Source organism: Melanotaenia boesemani, chromosome 13 (genome assembly GCF_017639745.1).
Source record: "Melanotaenia boesemani isolate fMelBoe1 chromosome 13, fMelBoe1.pri, whole genome shotgun sequence".
Taxonomy (NCBI): Eukaryota; Metazoa; Chordata; class Actinopteri; order Atheriniformes; family Melanotaeniidae; genus Melanotaenia; species Melanotaenia boesemani.
In genome coordinates, this window is record NC_055694.1 from 29,367,264 (window position 1) to 29,388,469 (window position 21,206).

The 21,206-nt window shown below is 39.0% G+C and overlaps 1 long non-coding RNA gene across 1 annotated transcript; it reads left to right on the forward strand.

Moving 5' to 3' along the window:
- The first annotated feature begins 3,055 nt into the window (after positions 1-3,055).
- Positions 3,056-4,595, forward strand: LOC121651911. The gene is made up of 3 exons (XR_006012530.1): positions 3,056-3,227; positions 4,260-4,339; positions 4,460-4,595. It is a non-coding gene; the product is annotated as an uncharacterized LOC121651911 (long non-coding RNA).
- The last annotated feature ends 16,611 nt before the right edge of the window (positions 4,596-21,206 follow it).

The following is a 21,206-nucleotide window of genomic DNA, read 5'->3' on the forward strand; positions in this document are numbered from 1 at the left end:
TCAAGAGAATGATGAGTTAGTGCTGAGCATATCGTAAAGGCATCATTGCAGGACACCCAATATCATGTACATTAATGGCACATAAAAGTACTGAGTAATATTAAAGGTCCCATATTATACACTTTATTCCCAATCTGAGACCATTCATTAATATCTAAATGAAATATTTCCGCCATGGTATGGACAAATCGACCCTCAGTTTGAGTGCAGCGGCTTCTCTTCACCTCCCTCTTTTTAGCAGCTTCAGAAATGTGCCGTTTATGGTGGGCGGAACCCTGGTGGAGCAGCTCAGCTGTTGGCTCCCCCCATCGCATCGCCCGTCATGAGGTGATTGACAGGTTAGGCCTTAGCGGTTACTAGACGCTGATTACAGCGTAGTGAAGGATAAACAAACGCCGGAACACCGGAACCCATTCCTGAAGAAGTTCGAGCAAGAAGACTAACAGGACGTTAGTGAAAGGTTAGTGTGACTTTTACTCGTCCAGCCAGTAAAATTTCAGCCATTCCATTAGTCCCTGTCTTGAATTTTTTCCCCCTCTTTTGTAACTATGTTCATGGATGATGCCCGTTCATGCCGCTCTCGTGAACAGCAGCGTTATGGCAACTGGTAGAGACGCTGTCGTTCTCCCTTACCAGTTTGAGCCAGAGTCGGACCCAGAAGGAGAGATATCTGAGGAGGGTCCATCGCTCTGTGGGGAGTGGTTATTGTCCCTTATGACGTCATAACGTACACGCTTTCAAACAAGCTCATTTCAGCGCTTACTTCCCTAGAGGTGGAGCAGGGGGGAGAGAGAGCGCCTGAAAGAGTTTCACACTTACGGGTCTCCTACACATGCGGGGGGACCAGTATGACTGTTCCAAAACCATTAAAAAGTGAATTTTGCATAATATGGGACCTTTAATACATACTTACACATTGCATCAGGAGACTGTTAAAGGGTCAAAGATTTAAAGATCAGTATTTTTAAGGAAATTTAAGAAAAGACCCCACATTTTTTTTAAATTCAATGGAATTAAAATCATTAATCTATGGAGGTCTGGATCTAGAATCATACTCATAGTAAAAGTGGAAAGAGCAAATCACAGGATGACCCAAGTTCTGTGGAAATTCCTCAAGACAATTCAAAATGAGGTTCAGTAGTGTGTCTGGCCTCCACTTGCCTGTACGCACTCCCTACAACATCTGGGCGTGCTGCTGATGAGACGATGGATGTTCTCCAGAGGGATCGCTTCCCAAACCTGGACCAGGCATCTGTCAAACCCTGGACAGTCTGTCAGCCCCTCCACATCTCCTGGTATTCTGGTCTGTCTCCTGGTATCTCCTTGCTCTCCACGCTGTGCTGGGACACACAGCAAATTCTTTCTTCTTGCCACAGTCCACACTGATGTGCCATACTGGATGAGCTGCACCACCTATGCAACTTCTGTAGCTTGAGGTGGTGGACTCAACCCACTTGCATGCTCAGAATGGGGGACTGGATCGAAGTTAAGATTCAATACAATCTGTTGGTTTGGCTGACTTGCGCCCATGAAATTAAAAAAAATCTAAACTTTGTCATAGAGCCAAACCAAATATGTCGTTGGAAAGGTCTCGGCCTGGAGAGTAACATATGTCACTATGAAGACTCTACATGAACCCTGCTTTGAAACACTGACCTTTGAACCTTTACCTTGGTGCATGTTAAATGGTCATAATTCACCAACAAAAGGGATTACAGACATGAGACCAACTGTTATATAAAGCTCTGGACCTCAGCTATCATGTAAATTCAGTGAACAGTAAGGGGCGCTTTCAAATATAGTTAAAATAAATTTTCACCAGTATAATAATTCAATTTTTAAATTCTAATTACAGAAATGTGTTCATAAACCCCGTAAACCCCTATGTGCACTCTAAATACAGTACTTTACAATTTTCAATTTAATGAAAAACACTATATACATTAAAAACTACAAATCCCTAGAGCCCCGCCATAAATTGTCTTTACACTGCATCTGTATGATCTATGTAAAGACAGAAGTAAATATATTGATTCTCAGAATTAAATGATAAATAATTAAAACTGATGCCCATAAAATGTACCTATCGTATTGTTGAGTTATCAGTAACACCTTGGTTTTTGTGTTCATGTAAACGATATCACGAAAAACACAAACACACACACGCACACACACACACACACACACACACACACACACACACACACACACACACACACACACAGATGAATAATTTCCGTGTGGGATTATTAAAAATTGCTTGGTTCACTTTGCAATCAAAGATACTTTGACTGTTATGCATTAACTAATTACATTATTAATACGTGTGAAGGATGTGAGTAGGCCTACTCCAACACGTTACAGAATGTGATGGGTAACCACATACAGCGTAACACCTGTGGTCACCCATTCGCTGTCCCTCTTTGTAAGTAGAAAGGTAGATAATTAGATATCACGTAACCTACAGAGAGAAAAATGCTAAATCTTTACCCCAAACCGATCGAGTCAGGGCAAGAAGTTATTGACACCTTCAGAAGTACAATGTGGGAAGTTTGTAGGACTTTACGTTATCAAAATAAAAGTTGACATCTGCTATTAGCTAACATCGCGCCTGGATGGGAAATTAGCATCAGCCAAATAACAGCAAAATATAAACGTGGCTGGTTGATTACAGACTAAAAAATAATGCTGTACCATTGAGTGACTGTTGAATTTGAGCATTTTAATGATGTTAAAATGAATTAATTGGAACTGGCTAGCACTGAATATCAAAGTTGTGTTCTTTTCAAATTAAAATGTTTTTGTCATATAATCATACAGGTACAATCAGGTAAATGTATGATTTCCAGTTGTGATGTATTTCTAGTTACCTGTTTTACATCATCTCCCAGCAACCTGTAGCTACAGAAAAACATGTAGTGCCTGTTATGGAAGTCTGTCCACAAACAAAAAAATGAAAGAAAAGGGGGCATCGTTTGATAACCAGTGGGCAGAAGGAGTCCTCAGAAACAGAAACCATGGGTGTATAATTCATTCTGCCCGTATTGCAGCTGTTCCTCCTCTGGACACATCTGTTCCACCTCTGGACACAGCTTTGCCTCCTCTGGACACATCTGTTCCACCTCTGGACACAGCTTTGCCTCCTCCAAAATCTTCTCAGTCTTTGGGAAAGAGGAAAAGAGGGACTTTGAGTAAGGCGAGGCCAAAGGTGAAGGCTAAAAGAAAGGGTATGTTTTGTTTTGCATATTTGTTACCTATTAATATCTTGACTCCCAGACAAATTTTACTTTGGCAGTTATTGATAATTAATTTGATAAATACATAAATAGAAGAGCACACTGACACATTTGAATTTCCCTCTGAGATAAATAAAGTTTCTCTTATACTTATTGGATGGCAAATCCAGCTTTTTTGGGGGGGTCACCAAGCCATTACACACATTACACCACGCCAGCCAGTACACAGGCATATAGCAATAGTGCTATATGCCTAGACTGTCTTCTCTCCTCTCCAATCATGTCCACTGTTACTATTATTATCATTATTAGTCAGACTTACAGATTCTCTCTCTCATTCAAGCTGGTCAGGGTAGATGAAGGGCAGTTTTTTCCTTGCTGGTGTTGCTAAATGCTTTGATATAGTGCAGTCTACACCTGCACTAAATTTTGTGACATAATAATGTAATTTGTGTATAGTTTCCTCTAAAGAGAATTGGAACAGGTGCATGGAACTATAATAGGATGCAACGTTATCTTACTGTTTTTCCCTTTCTTACGTGACATGAAGTACCATAGCAACTCTAATGTTGCTATATGTCTGTTTCCACATTATTTATTATATTATCTATTAAATATAATTAATTAATTCATTCATCCTTTATCTATACCACTTAGTCTAATTAAGGGGTTGCCGGGAAGCTGGAGTCTAACCCAGCAATTAACAGAGGCAGATACACATGGACACGTCACCACTCCTCCACAGGGCCAAAACAGAGAGACAAACAACCATTCACACTCACACCTAGGAAGGATCTAGTCTTTGGACATGCATACACGGGGAGAACATGCCATCTCCACACCGAAAGGCCACTGTTGGAACCTCCCCCAGCCGAGCTGCAAACCAGTGATCTTAATGCTGTGAGGCTGCTGTGCTAACCACCACACCACCGTCCTGCCTACATTATATTATAATATTATTAATATCAATCGAAATTTGATAAGTGCATTTGCACTTACAGTTGTACCATCTGTATCACTTAGGAATTTACTTCAAGGTAAGACTTCTCTTCTTACCATCAATCTTCGAGGAGAAAATTGAAGATTTCATCGTTCTTGGAGAGGTAAATACCTGGTGCCATGCATAGCCACTGGCCACAAGTTAATGGTCTTTTGGATCACTGCATGTCTTATCAGTTCCATCTTAATATATATATACTAACATTTTTTTCGCTCTTATGTAGAATAGTCCTCTAACTCCATACCCAACCATTCAAATGAAGGACCAGGATTGGAAAACTGCCCGCTCCAGAAAGTCTCACAGTGTTGTGACAGTCGAAGGAATTCAGGTTTGTTCCTGCGGTTCGCTGGATGAGGCCTACATCGCAGCCTTCTGCACATACTTTGTGTTCAACATGACATATCCTGCATACCTCAGAACGACATTGATGTTTCTCCAGAATCGTGTTGCAAACATCATCATGCAGGGAAACAAACGCCTGCCAGTGACTGTCACTCGTGTGCTCCACCACCGGTACTGAAAATACCTGGACCGCATGAATGTTCAAAATGTTCAAAAAGGACCTTTACACTTAAGAAACTGCTTCAGCATATTGGACTTGCACACGCCCATGAACCTCATTTCAGCATAACTTGTGGGATAAGTAATTGCCAGTCAGCCTTTTCCAAGTACCATTCTTTTAGGCGCATGTTTATCGAAAACACAAAGACTGCTCTGAGGTACCTGAAGAACGTTTAGAAGAACACACACACAGTTCAGCAGCCCACACCACCTAGTATGGATAGTTTGCTTGAGAATTTGAAAGACCATTTGTTTAGTTTCATTCTCAAATGCACTGAAAAAATAACCTAACTAACTAAAATAACTCTGTCCTGCAAGACATTGTTGATGATCTTAAATTTTTGTTGTGTTTTTTCAAAGAAAACTACGACTCACTTATCATTTGGATAAAAATGGTTTCCACGTCAGTGATTGTCCAGAACTCGAGCAGGTTTTGTCTACTTCTGACTTTTTCCAGAAAGCATGTGATTTAATTCGGTCACCATTCATGATAAAAGAACACTGCAAATCAAAAATGAACATGACAGAACCCATCAGTTACACAGTAAGAGACAGTTCAGGAATGAAAATTGGTAATTATTCTTATGTTCCAATCACACAGGTATTAAAAAAACTATTGTCAGGTGGAGGATGTGTGGGAACAGGTTGTTTCTGATAACCACAGAAAACAAGACGAAAATGTTCTGACTGATTACAGTGATGGCATGTTTTTTAAAGAGCATTCATTTTTCAAAGCTCGCCCTCAAGCTCTAAGACTTCCTTTTTATGAAGATGAGTTTGAAATTGTGAACCCCCTTGGTGCTAAAAGAAATAAGTACAAAATATGTGCTTTTTATTATACAGAAGGGAACATAAGTGTAAAATTTCGCTCAAAGTTGAGTCACATTAATTTAGCCTTAATTGTTCGCCATTCACATTTAAAAGAGGGCGGGCTTGAAACTATACTACAACCCTTGATAGCTGACCTGAAGATTTTATCCACAGAGGGTTTCACCGTCTGTCTTGATGGAGTAGAGCACACAATTCACGTTGCTCTAGCAACCATTTCATGTGACAACCTCTCTGCTCATATGATTGGGCGGTTTTCTGTGTCTTTCAATACTGGCCAAATATGTCGATTTTCTCTCTGAATTTCTCACATTCAGAGATACAACAGAAGTTTTGTGAGGACAGTTTTGTTCTTAGAACAACTGAAGTATATAAATACCACATAGACTGTGTGAAAAATGATGAAGGGAGTGCTGCTTTGTACGGTGCTATGGTGATTGTACATTTGATGCACTGCCTTACTTCGATGTGACAAAATGTCTTCCCCCAGATGTAATTCATGACTTGCTAGAGCTAGGGAGTTATCCCCCTGGTAATGAAGCTGGTCATTTGTAAAGCTCATTATGAAAAGCACATAACCATACATGAAATTAATGATGAGTTGAAAAATTTAAACATTGGGAAGAATAACAAACCAAACAAACCAGTGCCACTGACAGAAAACATTCTTCGAATTTCTAACATAGTGCCTTTTCAGGCCCTTTTTTAATTGCTCACCTTATTCCACTTGGGAGTCCATATTGGAACGTCTTTTTACTATGTTCAGGAATTGTGGATATCATACGTGAGAAAAGATGAGCTTGCTCATTTAAACTTTCTGATTCAAGAATTCTTTAAAAAGACTACAGAAGTCTTTGAAAATGTTTTAACACCGAAGTGTCACTACCTGATTCACTATCCTAGACTCATATTGATGTATGGTCCTCTTTGCCCTAGATATAAAAGAAAGCATTAATATTTAAAAAATATAGCCAGTAAATGCAGGAACTTTGTCAACATAACTGCGAGTCTCAGCAATCGTCATCAAATGAAGCAATGCTGGGAGTTTTCTTCAGACAGGTTGCTAGGTGACTTGAAAATGCACTCAGCAAACGTGTTTTTGTGCCATTTTCCTCTCTGCCAGGTGATTTACAGAATGCTCTGGAATCAAACAAAGGTTTTAAAGATGTGCAGTTTCAGGATAAAGTGCTTCAGCGTGTGTCTGCTATATCAGTAATGTCAAATATGCCCTTGAGGATGTTTTTGTTGTAGGCCATGTACGCACTGAAGTGAAAGTACATTCTGAATGTTGACACTTGTTGGGTGTTGTGTGGGAAACTGTTATTTCCTTGTTCTTATGATGGTCATTTCCATGCTTACCAAGTGATGGTTGACAATGACTGGAGTCTGTTCAATCCAGGAAATGAGTTAGACTTTCAAGCTTTAGACACATATTTAGTTGATGATAGACTGTTTGTGTGCTTGAGGTATTCTGTGTAAATATCTTGATGTGATGGTTTATGAATTTAGCATGAATATATTTGAGTGACATGTATGTGACAATATATGTATATGAAATATGTGTTTTATCTTTAATTGAAAATAAAGCCACAAAGGGAACATTGTGGACAATTGAGGTACATTTTTGTCTCTTTAAAGTCCAGAATCGGTTGTCGCTGGGGGGGTACCCTCATAAATACCCTATTGTACCCTTTTCAGTGGAAACATTTCTGTACTATAGTTTGGAGGTACATTTATGTCTTCTAGGGCAGAGGTCCCCAACCCTGGTCCTCAAGGCCCAATATCCTGAAGATCTTAGATGTCTCCCTGCTGCAACACACCTGATTCAAATTAAATGGTTCTGTGACAAGCTCTGCACAAATCTGCTAATGAGCCATTCATTTGAATCAGGTGTGCTGCAACAGGGAGACATCGAAGACCTGCAGGATAGTGGGCCTTGAGGACCAGGGTTGGGGACCACTGTTCTAGGGTACATGATTATACTTTAACTGGTACAACTTGATAAGGTACAAAAATGAACCAGGACTGAAGGGTACAGAAATGTCTTTCAAGAAGGTACACCCACAGTGACAAGCATTTGTACCCTTTTAGGTACAAGCTGGGACCTATATTTTTAAGAGTGTACGAGGCAGCCTCCCAGTCTAAAAAGATAAAATGTGACCACAGTGTTTGGGGCTCAGCAGGATGACCAGTCCTCTGAGCCCAGCACTGCATTGCTTTACCTGTGACCTGAATTAGAATAAATCTTTGCTGAATTATTAAGAGTTCCTCTCTTGTCTTTCTGTTCTCAATCTCCAATAAAATAATCGGGTTCCAGCACTACTTTCAGACTTTTATTCTTTCACAGAGTTTCTGATGAAATATTCCTGCAATGGGACTGCTGACAGGCCAGCGTAACAGCGCTAACGGTTCAGACTGATACGGTTCAGGACCACCTTGTTCATGTGTAGCTGAGGAGATTCAGGAGAGTTACACTTTAATACAGAAGAAAAGGTGCCTCCACCACCTCAGTAGTGCTTCTTCAATTAAACCTATTCTACAACAATATCACTTAAGAAATTGGGTTCAGAGTGGCATTGCCGCTTCAGGTTCATTTAGATTCCATGTGGACAGGCGCTGAAGCAGCCATTCCAGATCAGTCCACGACTCAGCCAGATAAAAACCCTTTTGCTGTGTTAAAATCCTGTTTAAAAATAATGCAAGCTTAAAATGCAACGTTTTAAAAAGGCTTTAGTGCTGGTAAAAACAAATAAAATATCTGTAAAACAGAATAAAACATTAAAACAGTCAGCTTTGTCAGAACGTCTCTCCGGTAATGTTTCATTCTGCTTCTTCTCAGTTGCGGCTGCTCTAACAGAATGAAGGATGCCGGTGTTTTCTTACTGGAACTTTATTGCTCTTCAGCACTTACGAACATGACATTCTAAGGTTCTCTCACTCTCCCGTGTCACACTCTAATAAGTCCCTCTAGGAACATGTAACATTAAAATTCCTCTTTTCACATCTTTTCTCTACTCTGTCTCAAAATAAAATAATACATTTATTTCAAACTCTAACTTAAATACATTATCTGTTCTTATGTTATTCTAACAACAGTTTCTGGTCTTCTTACTCTTCACTTTTTTTTTCTTTTTTTTTCAGTGCAACTGCAATACTGTATGTAACCAGTAAACAGACACTCTAATGATCACCTCATGTATAGTAGTCCTTCAGATATGTTGGTATTTTAACCTGACGGCCAGACCTGGTGGTAATAATGGTAACCCCACTTGGACCATCCGTCACCACAGTCGTTGTCGTTGTCGAAGGGGTAGGCCGGCCGCGGTGGTGTCTGAGATGACGTCGGTTTCTTTGCACAACTCCACTTGACTCCAGCTCAACCTCATATGATCTCGGGCTTGCTGGTCTGAGCACTTTTGCAGCTTTCCAGATCTTGCTTTGGTCAAAGGGCTATACTCGCACGCTCTCTCCCTCCTTGAGGCAGTCCAAATCCTTGGCTGTGCGATTATAATATTTCTCCTGTCGTTTCCTGTTTTTTTTCAGTCCTTGAAGATTGATCGTGACTTTGGGCTCCAACAGTGACTCCTTCGTGGGCAGAAGAGTCCTTGTTCTCCTGCTTAAATGTCTTTGTGCCGGACTGGTACCCAGGCCTTGGCTAGGGGTGTTCCTGTGGTCTAAAATAGCCAAGTATGGGTCCTGACCTGCAGCAGAGGCCTTCTGCATCAGTCTTTTTGTCATTTTAACAGCAGACTCGGCTTTCCCATTACTCTGTGGGTATCTGGGTAATGAAGTCCGATGTTCGAATTCCCACTGTTGGCTGAATGTTCTGAACTCTCGGGATGAATGTTGTGGGCCATTGTCTGAGATTAACACATCTGGAATACCCTACCGGGAAAAATGTGCTTTCAACTTCTGTATCACCGCGCTGCTCATGGTGTCCAGTAATCTGTCCACTTCCCAGAAGTTTGAATAATAGTCCACTGTGATCATGTATGCTTTATCCCACCACATAAATAGATCTGTACCAACTTTAGATCAGGGTCTATTTAGGATCTCATGTGGTCTCCTTCTGCTGTCTCGGGTCCACTGATCGGCAAATGTCACATTTCGAAACAAAGGTCTTAATCCTGTCTTTCATGCCCTGCCAGTATACACACTCACGTGCTCTCCTGAGACATCCCTCGACTCCTAGGTGTGAAGAATGTATATGGCGGGTTAAGTCCTCTCTCAGAGTGTCAGGGGTAACGGCTCTCTCTCCCCTGAACAGAATGCCATCCTGGTAACTTAACTCCTCCTGAAAGGCGAAGTAGTGTTGGATATCCAGATCCATGTCCCTCTTATTCTTAGGCCAGCCTGTCTGGACCAGGGTTATCAGTCTCTGCAACTTAGTGTCCCCCCGAGTCGCATCTCTGATGGCAGATAATCTTTCTGCCGAAATGGGCAGGTAGTTTATCATATTGATCGTCTCTATGTCCGTCTCTGCGTCTCCTAGATGGCTTTCAGGTAAGTATGCTCTGCTCAGCGTATCAGCTAACAGCATATCTCGACCTGGTACGTACGTCACATCAATGTGATATCTCTGTAGTCTCAGAAGCATCCTCTGAAGTCTTTTCGGCGCACTAAGTAGTGGTTTCCTCACAATGTTCTCTAATGGTTTGTGGTCACGCTGTACTGTCACCCTTCTACCATATGTGTATTGGTGGAACTTTTCCATCCCAAATACTATGGCTAGACATTCCTTCTCTATCTGTGCCCCTTTCTGTGAGTGTCAGGGCTCTGCTCGCAAAGGCAACTGGTTTGCCTCTCTGAGTCAATGCAGCACCCAGACCTGTATCTGAGGCGTCACACTGCAATGTCAGCTCTTCAGTCTGGTTGTAGTACTTCAGCAGCGGTGCTTTACTGATTTTCTCTTTCAGTCTCTTAAAGGCAGCCTCCTGCACCTCAGTCCACTCCCACATACTGTCTTTGTGCGTAAGTTGTCTCAAAACTTTACAGTCGTCAGACAGGTGTGAGCAGAACTTTGACAGGTAGTGTATCCCTTTAAAGTCAGTGGGTCTGGGCAAGTCTGTGATCGCTCGCACCATCTCAGGGTCGATTCTCAGGCCCTCCAACGTCAGTAGGTGTCCAATATAAGGAACTGACTCTTTCCTTAGCTTAAACTTGTCAGCGTTCAGTTTAATGTCTTTTGCCCTACATCTCAGTAGAAAGCGTCTCAAGTTCTTATTATGACTGTCTGTCTCTAGTTCCTGTGTGTCGCCCTCACCTGTAATGAGTACATCATCAGCGATGACGTATACGCCTGGCAGACCCTCTAGCGCTTGCATCAGTTTTCTTTGGAAAACTTCTGGAGCTGGACTTATACCCATTGGCATCCTGAGCCAACGGTACCTCCCAAACGGGGTTGCGAACGTGGTGAGATAGCTCGACTCCTCGTCCAGTTTAACATGCCAAAAGCCATGTTTCACGTCACACACTGTGAATACTTTGGCTTGGAGAGCTCAGGTAAGATGTCATCAATGGTGGGTAGAGGAAAATGATTTCTCTTCAGCGCTTTGTTCAGCGGTTTGGGGTCTATACAGATTCTTGGTTTGCCATATGGCTTTGTTACAGTCACCATGCTGCTTATCCATTCAGTACTGTGCTCAACTGATGCTATGATGCCTTTCTCCTCCAAGTCTTTTAGTTCCTCTTTGAGCGGTGTCATCATGGCTACTGGGACTCTGCGCTTTGGAAGCTTTACTGGTGGGACACTTTTATCTATCTCTATCTTGTACTCTCCTTCTAGACAACCAATGCCTGAGAATACGTCTCTGAATTCAGTCTTTAAGCTGTAACTACCACATACTATGCGATCTCTTATTAATGAGTCTTTTATGTCACCGAAGTTGCATGTACCGGCCAAAACTCTCAGATCTGTGACATATTTATCAATGGGCTCATCCTGTCTCTGGTTCCTGACAAAGAACTTGTATCTCTCAACAGTTTTGTTCAGTTTAGGATTACAATGGTCATCAAACAGCGCTATCATGGAACTCACTGTCCTTCTGGCCGATGTCCTCCCGCATTCCAGCGTGGTCAGTATCTCTCTCCCTCTCTCTCCGAGGAGATAGTTAAACAACTTCACTTTAGTGGTTTCCTCCGCGTCGGGCATAGTGAGGTCAGTATATAATGTAAACTCCTCTTTCCAACCTAGCAAGAAGTTTTTGCTAGGTTGGTTGAGTCCAAAACTAACATCGATGGTGGTTTCAAACTTTCCTTTGTGACAGTTGTTGTTCTCCTTTCCTCACTGTCCGGTTCCCACACACGCCAGCACGTGATATTTTTTTCAGTAATTGTTCAATGGACGTCTTAAAACTGGCTCTGAGCTCTATTTTGGTTGATTTCATATTACAATGTTCATAAAGCAGTATTGATTCAGTTATCATCCACAAGTAGTTTTATTATTTCTTCTTGAATTCAAAATGAAAATAAGATTATTGTCACGTTATTAAAAAGCGACTAATATAATCATGAGAAAGCTTTCACCATTAAACAGAAAGAATGATGAAACAAATACTCTAACTTAAGTGTATTTGTTATATTTTGTGTAGTTTTTATTTCTTGTAATATTTTGTTTGAGCCGCGCTTCGTCTGGTCCCTCCCCTAGACACCTGTTTGCCCTGGGTGACCCTACCAGGGGCCTAAAGCCCCCGACAACATTACTCCTAGGATTGTCAGGTGGCGGCTCAGTGAGGAGGTTTTACACATATACACATTTTATATTTTTATTTATCTATATGTATAAAACATGTGTGAATATTGTAGTTTTTATTTTTTGTTATATTTCTGATGTAGATGTAATTATTTTGTTGGGTTTTGTTGTATGATTTTACATACACATTTTATATTTTTATTTATCTATATGTATAAAACGTTTGAATATTGTATTTTTATTTTTTGTTATATTTTATTTGTAAATTTAATGTTTGTTTTTACATGTGTGTGATAGTGTGTGCGTGTATATGAAAGTGTTTTTATTTTGTGTGTAAATGTAATTATTTTGTTGGACTTTTTGTATTATTTTACATTCATACACATTTAATGTATGTTTAGTCTTTTTGTTGGAGATTTTCACTGAGGTTTTGTTGTGCTTCGATTTTGTCTTTAGCCCATACAGCCACCAAAAATGGTTGTGAACCAGTTTTTTTCCTGCTCACTTTTTTCTGTCTGGTCCTCTTGTTGTCTTATTCGCGGTTTTTCGAATGAAAAATGCTTACCCATGTTTTGCTGGGTTTATTTGCCACACCAGAGGCCTGTACTACGAAGCTGGATTTTCTCTTATCGGGTAACTTCAGGGTTAACTCTGGGTTTTCTGGACTATGACGCTGGTTCACTTCTTACCAAGCTGTATCACAGCAACAGACGCTGAACGGCTAACCTGCTCCAGATCAGGTTATGTTCTGGATAAGAGATCATTTTTAGAAGATCCCATTGATGTTGGTGCATGGATAGTGAGAGGAGCGCTTAGGAAAGAAAGAGTCTTTAGGGACAGATCCAACTCGTTGGACTTTTCTGATGACATACTTCATTTTCAACAAATGGGCTGAGATACATACGTCAGCTGAATATCAGATGAGTTGTGCTCCTTTCATCCATACAACAGATACAGTAATAAAGCCTTGTCACTGACTTCTCTGAATTCTGTTTTTATATTTGTTCTTTACTTGCTCACAAGTCCTTTTAGCTCCACTGGGGTTGCTTCTGAAATGGAGGTTAATAATAGTGATAATTCTTTTTCACCCATGACATAAGTACAGAAACATTGAGTTATGGAACGCACAACTATCCTTGCATTCATGGTGGAGGAATTGATATTCCAGCATATAACGTGCTCACATGGGAGCAGATCCTTTAAAGAACTGGGAAATATGACATAAATAAAGCATTCCCAGAAATGTTTGTGCTGCAATACAGTGATCTGAGTGCTGTCAGTTTATATTGTCTTATTAATTAATATTGGATAATCTGACACACTTACGCAGTTTTATATGTGTGTGATAGTGTGTGCGTGTATATGAAAGTGTTTTTATTTTGTGTGTAAATGTAATTATTTTGTTGGACTTTTTGTATTATTTTACATTCATACACATTTTATGTATGTTTAGTCTTTTTGTTGGAGATTTTCATTAAGGTTTTGTTGTGCTTCGACTTTGTCTTTAGCTCATACAGCCACCAAAAATGGTTGTGAACCAGTTTTTTTCCTGCTCACTTTTTTCTGTCCGGTCCTCTTATTAATTAATATTGGATAATCGGACACACTTACGCATTAAAAGAGTCGCAATTTTCTACCAGCATTCCTTCCTGGCTTTTGCTGCAGCAACACTATTGCTTTCAGGCTGAATTATAATTTTAAATTCTTTGTATTTTTGAAGAATAATAGTCTGCTCCTCCATGGTAAAATACACTGCTCTGCAGGGTTTGTCCATGTTTGCGATTGGTCAGAACCAATAAGTTTGCCTCAGTGATAAACAGGACAGGAACATGATCCAGAAAATTTATATTATATTAATATGACAAAAAATTATTTTATAAATATTTTCATGGATCAAACAGAAAAATCAATACACTGAGTAAAAGTTAAAATAAGATTAAAAAACAGAAAAACATCAATGTGCATGTCTGTAGAAGTAAAATATTCTACTTAAAAAATGTGGTACTGTTTTGTAATAATTCATGCCCCAGAGGGTTCATTTCCTCACAGTGTAACATGTCCTCTGTCTTTTTCTTCTCTAAGATGATGGATTCTATCTTTTTTGTAGGTTAGAGTTAGAGCTTTCCAAGGAGGAAACCATTTGGCTAAGACGTTAAATTTTCTTTTATCTGGTCCTCATCCTCACCTATGCCTTCTCAGATATGTCTTGGCCGCATCAAGTTCTTCTTCTAAAAGTTTAACTTTCTTTCTCTGGATGTCCGACAATTTGTTGTTCACTGCCAAGTCATGTTGTAAATCCTCCACGTCCTGTTTTAAAGCCAGGCAGTGTTGGTGAACTTTTTGACATTCAGCAGTTTTAACTTGTAACTTATTTTCTAACTCTTTCACTAAATCCTCATGTTTATGCTCCTGATGTTCGAGCTCTCTTTGCATTTCTGTCGTCTTAATTGTCTCACTGCTTAACATGTCCTCTAGCTTGTTCCTCTGTCAGATGACAGAATCTAATCTTTCTTGTAGGGTGGAGTTAGAGGTTACAAAAGAGGAAACTGTTTGGCAGAAGCGTTCATTTTCTTTTATCTGGTCATTCTCACCTACTTGAAACCTTCTCAGATCTGTGTGGGCCTTAAGTTTTTCTTCTAAAACCTTAACTTTCTCTTTCAGGATGGTACATTCCTGCGACAATTTGTTATCCACTGTCAAGTTACATTGTAAATCTTTTACATCCTTTTTTAAAGCCCGGCAGCGTTTATGAACTTTCTGGTATTCAACAGTTTTAACTTGTAACTTATTTTCTAACTCTTTCACTAAATCCCCATGTTTACGCTCCTGGTGTTTGAGCTCTCTTTGCAATTCTGTCGTCTTACTTTCTTCATTGCGTAACTTGTCCTCTAGCTTGTTTTTCTGTAAGATTACAGAGTCTAATCTTTCTTGTAGGGTAGAGTTAGAACTTACCAAAGAGGAAACTGTTTGGCAGAGGCGTTCAATTTCTGTTATGTGGTCATCCTCACCTACTTGAAACTTTCTCGGATATGTATTAGTCAATTCAAGATGTTCTTCTAAAAGTTTTTCTCGCAGAGCTTCCTGGCGCTGCAGAGAATTAGCTGTCGTGTTACGCAACCATTCTTTCGACTTCTGAATGCGTCTTTGCAATTCATCTTTGGATTCGTTGGTTTTACAATCCTGGTCAACAAGCTCTTTCAGCGATTTCAACCTTTTAATTTCTACATCCTTAAACATCAGGTCTTTCCTTAGAAAGGAGATGTAGCATCCCATTGTCTGTGAGTTGTTTGAAAACATGTTTAAATACTTAGTCAAAACAAAGTCTCTATAAACCTGTGAAGCTATTTCTGAAGATCTCTGCTTATTACTGAAGTGGAAACCTAACAGCTTTTTATATAATAGAGGTTCGATGAGGTAACAAAACTTGGACGCTGCTTTGATACGTCACTCGAGAAAGCCAGGATGACGTCCGACTGTGTTAGTCTGGACTAGAGTGCCTCTAGAGAGAGAGTGGCGTCATCTCCGTTCACTGCAATGGTTCAGTTTTTTCACAGCAATGGCGGCGTATGGAGCCCCTCAAAAGTTCCCGGAAGTTAGCAAACGCTAAGCGACGGTCAATGTATTTCAATGGAGCAGATTGTCGGAGTTACACTTCTTCAAGGTAAGATGTTTTAATAGTCATATTTTCATATCAGTTGTGCATCTAAATCAACTTGACATGAGTAATTAAATATGTTGACGGATTGTCACCGTCTAGATTAATATATTTAGAGATTATAAACCGATAAAAGTTTATGCTAGCACACTGATAGCAGCAGATGCCACAGGCTGATGAATGTAAATTCTGTTCGTCAATATAAATTGATCCAACACCGTTGATAGCGAGGTTAATGTGTAGGGAGAGCGATTGTAGTTACATTTTTATTTAATTTTAATATATTTATAAGGCTGTGGAATTATGGACAAAGATATGAAGATGATTCTGTATGTGGGTCATAATGTGTGACCAATAATTACACCGTTCATTTTACATAATAACTAGAAAGTGAGCTGTTTTGTCGAATAGTACAGCCCATACAATTATACAATATTAGGGCTGTCATTTGATATTGCAGTTCAGTCATATATATTCACTATATATTATACTATTATATATTAATTATGTTGTATTATCAGTTCTGGGGTTGCCTGACGTTAACTGGGATACTGTTCTTCTTCACCTTCCTGCTTTGGCCACTTTTAAGTGTTGTTTCCTCTTTTTTTTCTACATTCTGCAACCTCAACCATATAAATCTCCCTGTGATGTGTTTAATTTAAAAATAAACTTCCCAATGATATGGTCTTTGAAAATGTGTAATGCATTGTTTTAATATGATTACTTCACATATTTTTTGTTTTCACAGTCCCTGATGGTGGTCAGATGTATCCTGCTGACTTTGGCCATCCATATTTTCCTTCTGTCCCTGTCTTTGGGGAAGCCATACATACGCACGCCTTTCTCTGAGCGATTGGAGCATCCCCATGCAGCACAGCATACCATGGTGAAGACTGTATTCAAGGATAGCAGAGAAAATAAATGGCTAGACATGCTGATCTAGTCGAGTTTTATTGTAAAGGAATTCTTTTAGGTATTAAATGCATTTGGAAAACAAAGGGTGTTGGCTGATTTATTATGTATATGTAGGGAGTAAGTCTTGGGATAGTTAACAAATAGTGATAGAAAGCCATGTATTTTCCATGAATTGAAATCAAAATTTTATTTATTTGCCATGGATTTTCTGTAAGAACACATTATATTGTGAGTCAGTCTGCCTCAGTCAAAATAAGTCTTAAGACTTAAAAGCAATTCACACAAGTAGATACTAATAAGTAAGAATAGATAACCCATTTATTTGAAATGAATTGGGGATCTAAATTTTATTTATTGGATATAGATTTCCTGTAAGAACAGTTATCATTATGCTGTGAGCCTAGATTTATTGTGTAGTCAATTGGTAAACCATTGTCGTCACCTGTTGGTATGCCTCAGTCTGAAAGATAAAGTTAAAAAAACAGAAAATATTATGATTGATGTTGATGTCAAACAGGTTTAGTAAAACTTTGATGATTCATATCAATAAACACAACTATAAAAATATTGCAAAGCAAAGCCTTCATTGATCATTATTTACCGATTATCGTAGTTTTCCTATTATTTTGTATTGGCCGCCAAGCACTTCCTGGAACTTTTGGAGGCTACATGGACCACGTGATCGGCAAGCGTTTTGAGCTTCCGGTGGCGCCACCCTCTCTAGAGGCACTACTACCATAGATATATATAGAATATATATAGAACGCTCTATATATATCTATGACTACTACATTCAGTCCACGTCTAGAAGCCCCGCCCCTTAATTTGAATATAAGGATCCGAAATAAAACAGAAGCACGAAATAGGCGCAGCACAATGTGGTGCTGCACTATATGTTGCTCCCAAAAATTACTCCAAAATAAAAGTGTCCTCATGATCCCAATTAAATAAATTAAATAAATTAATGCATATATATAAATATATATATATATATATATATATATATATATATATATATATATATATATATATATTCAATAATTTAGTTATTTTTCTATTTATTTAATTTTGAATAAAACGGCTATCCATACATGGGATCGTTTACGTGCGACCGGCAGCCTGAACAGAGTGCAGCTAAAAGAGGGGCCGAATTTAAACAAACGAAGTGACTGATAGAGGAAAACCCAGAAAAGCTGCAATGGTTCGACTGTAAAGAACGAACAAGAAGAACAAGAAATATAGGAGATAGCGCTCGCGGAGTCCAGAGTTTGTGCGGCGTTCAGGTAAACTCTATATTTCTGATCTGATTAAGTTTAGGAACCTCACACTCCAAACAAGTCCATTTATGACTCAACGCGTAGTTTTATAAATTAACACAGCCTTGCCGTAGTTTTAATAGAATTTTACACAGTATAAGGAAATATTTTTTTGCACTCCACATTTGTCCCTTGTGATACTCAATTTAACATGAAGTTTAATAAAACATCCGCCGGTCAGAGCGGGACCTTAACGCCTCCAGATGTATTCCGTTTGCCACCGAGTTAACTTGATAAGCTAACATTTACTTTATTAGACAAAGAAAAAAAAAAAAGAAAAAAACTACAAGGCTGATAAGTTTTTATTATGCTGATTAGATTATGATGATAGAGTTATAGAAACACAGGGTGATGAGGGTGAAGTGTCACCTGACTCAGGTGAGCAGTAATTCGCTGTTTCTAGTGTTTGCTAGCGCTTTGTTGCGATGTAGTTTGACCTAAGTTGTTTGTGGGATCACGTAAGAGGTGTTTAAACATGATTGTGACCATTTATCTTTATTAAAGTTACTGGATAAGTCACCCTCCCATTTTGAAGTTGGAAGACAGATTGAGTCTTCTAGTTTGGATAATAGTCTCTATGTTTTTGATAATAGCTTTGGGGGATTGGGATTCATGAATTCTGCCACCCTAATAGGTAGCTGTAAGCTAAATTGATTAATGGTATATTTTTTACATATAATAGATTTAAGCTGGTGATATTAAAAAAAAAATTGCTACTGATTCCATATTGTGAAGTGAGAATGTTAAATGAGAAGAAGTTTCCATTTTCTATTATGTTCTGTTTTATTCCTTTATTTTTCCATTGAGTGAAATTGGTCAGCTTTTTATTTTGCAGGATGTCAGGGTTGTTCCAGAGGGGTGTAAACTTACATGGAAAAAGTGAAATTCCCACCAAGCCACTAAAGAGGAACTGATATTGATGCTTTTAAAACACTTATGTGTTTTGATGGTTGAGCTGATGAATGGCAGGTCAGAGATAACCAGATCCTCACACAATGCTTGCTCTACATCTAACCATGTTTCATCCAGACTGCTAAGTTTAAGCCATTTAGAGATATACTGCAGTTTGTTAGCTAAGAAAACATGATTAAAGTCGGGTAGCTCCAATCCGCCTCTATCTTTAGTCTGTTGTAAAGTTTTTAGACTGATACGTAATGACTTGTTTTTCCATAAAAATTTAGATATATGTGAGTCCAGTGACTTAAACCAACTGGAGGATGGTTTAGTGGGTATCATTGAAAACAGGTAGTTTACTTTAGATAGAACCATCATTTTAACTGTGGCAACCCTCCCCATGAGTGATATGGGTAAGCTCCTGCACCGTGAGAGATCATCCTCTATTGCTTTAAGTAGCTGGACATAATTTAGCTTTGTTAGTTCTGATAACCTGGGGGAAATGTTTATGCCTAAATATCTAAATCTATTTAAAAATAGCAAAGAGTGATGGAGAAAGCGGGCAGCCCTGTCTGGTGCCTCTCTGCAAACAGAAGCTTGGAGAGGTTTGATCATTGGTCTTCACACATGCATTTGGGTTGTTATATAATATTTTTATCCAATCTATGAAAGATGACCCAAACCCAAATTTGTTTAACGTTGCAAATAAAAATTTCCAGTTTACTCGGTCAAACGCTTTTTCTGCGTCTAAAGAAATGACTGTGGATTCTAGGTTATGTAGAGTAGAATAATCTATGATGTTAATTAATCTACGCATTTTAGTAGAGGAATGTCTACCTTTAATAAAGCCTGTTTGGTCAGGATGTATTATTAGAGGGGTTATTTTTTCTATTCTTCTGGCCAAAGCTTTGCTAATTATTTTGAGATCTACATTTATTAATGAAATTGGACGGTAACTGGATGGAAGTGTTGGGTCTTTTCCTGGTTTTAATAGTAGAGTAATATTGGCTAGGTTCATATTTGAAGGTATTTTTTGTTTTTCCTTTATTTCTAATATCATATTGTAGAAAATGGGTGCCAGCATTGTCGAGAATTCTTTGTAGAATTCTGCTGGGTACCCATCTGGACCTGGAGCTTTATTGTTGGGCATATGCTGGAGAGCTTCATGGAGTTCGCCAACTGAAAGGGGGGAATCCAAGACCATTTTATTTTCATGTTTTAATTTTTGAAGATTGATGTTACTAAGAAATTTATCAATATTGTCATCTGTTGTAGTTAGTTGCGATGTATATAATGTTTTATAGAATTCTTTGAAAGTGTTATTTATCTTGTCAGGGTCGTGGCTGATGTTTCCTTCTGGATCTCTGACAGAGGAGATGGTTGTTTTCTCCTTATTTGTTTTTAACTGATTAGCCAGGAACCTTCCAGATTTGTTGCCATGCTCAAAGTTCTCTGAACGAAGTCTTTGCACCAAGAACTGCGTCTTTTTATCTATTATTTCATTAAATTCAAGTTTAGCTTTCCTTATAGCATTTAGCTTGTGTTCTTCTGGGGAGACATGGTAAGCGTCCTCTAAGGATTTAATTCTGAGTTCTAATTCTGAAATTTTCAAAGTTTTCTTCTTTTTCTTATGAGAAGAAAAGGAAATTATTTTCCCTCTCATTACTGCTTTTCCTGCTTCCCAAAGAGCACACGCTGAAGTTTCTGGGAAGTCGTTTTCTAGATATAAGGACCATTCTCTTTTAAAGTAGCTGATAAACTCAGGATCTTTAAGTAATGACATATTAAATCTCCAGTTTCTAGTTGCTGGTTTATTGTTCTCATTTCTCAGAGTGAATGATACTGGTGCGTGATCACTAATGGTAATGGGATAGATTCTGATTTCTGACATGTCATTCATCAGCGAGCTGCTAGTTAAGAAATAATCTAATCTAGAATAGGAATAGTGAACTGAAGAGAAGAAGGTGTATTCTCTTAGTGTGGGATGGTGAGAGCGCCAAGCATCACAGAGACCCAAATCCTTACAGTTTCTGAGGATTTCCAGACTCGATGAGCTCCTGTGGAACTATGTTTGTCCAACATAATGTTAAAATCACCTCCCATAATTAGT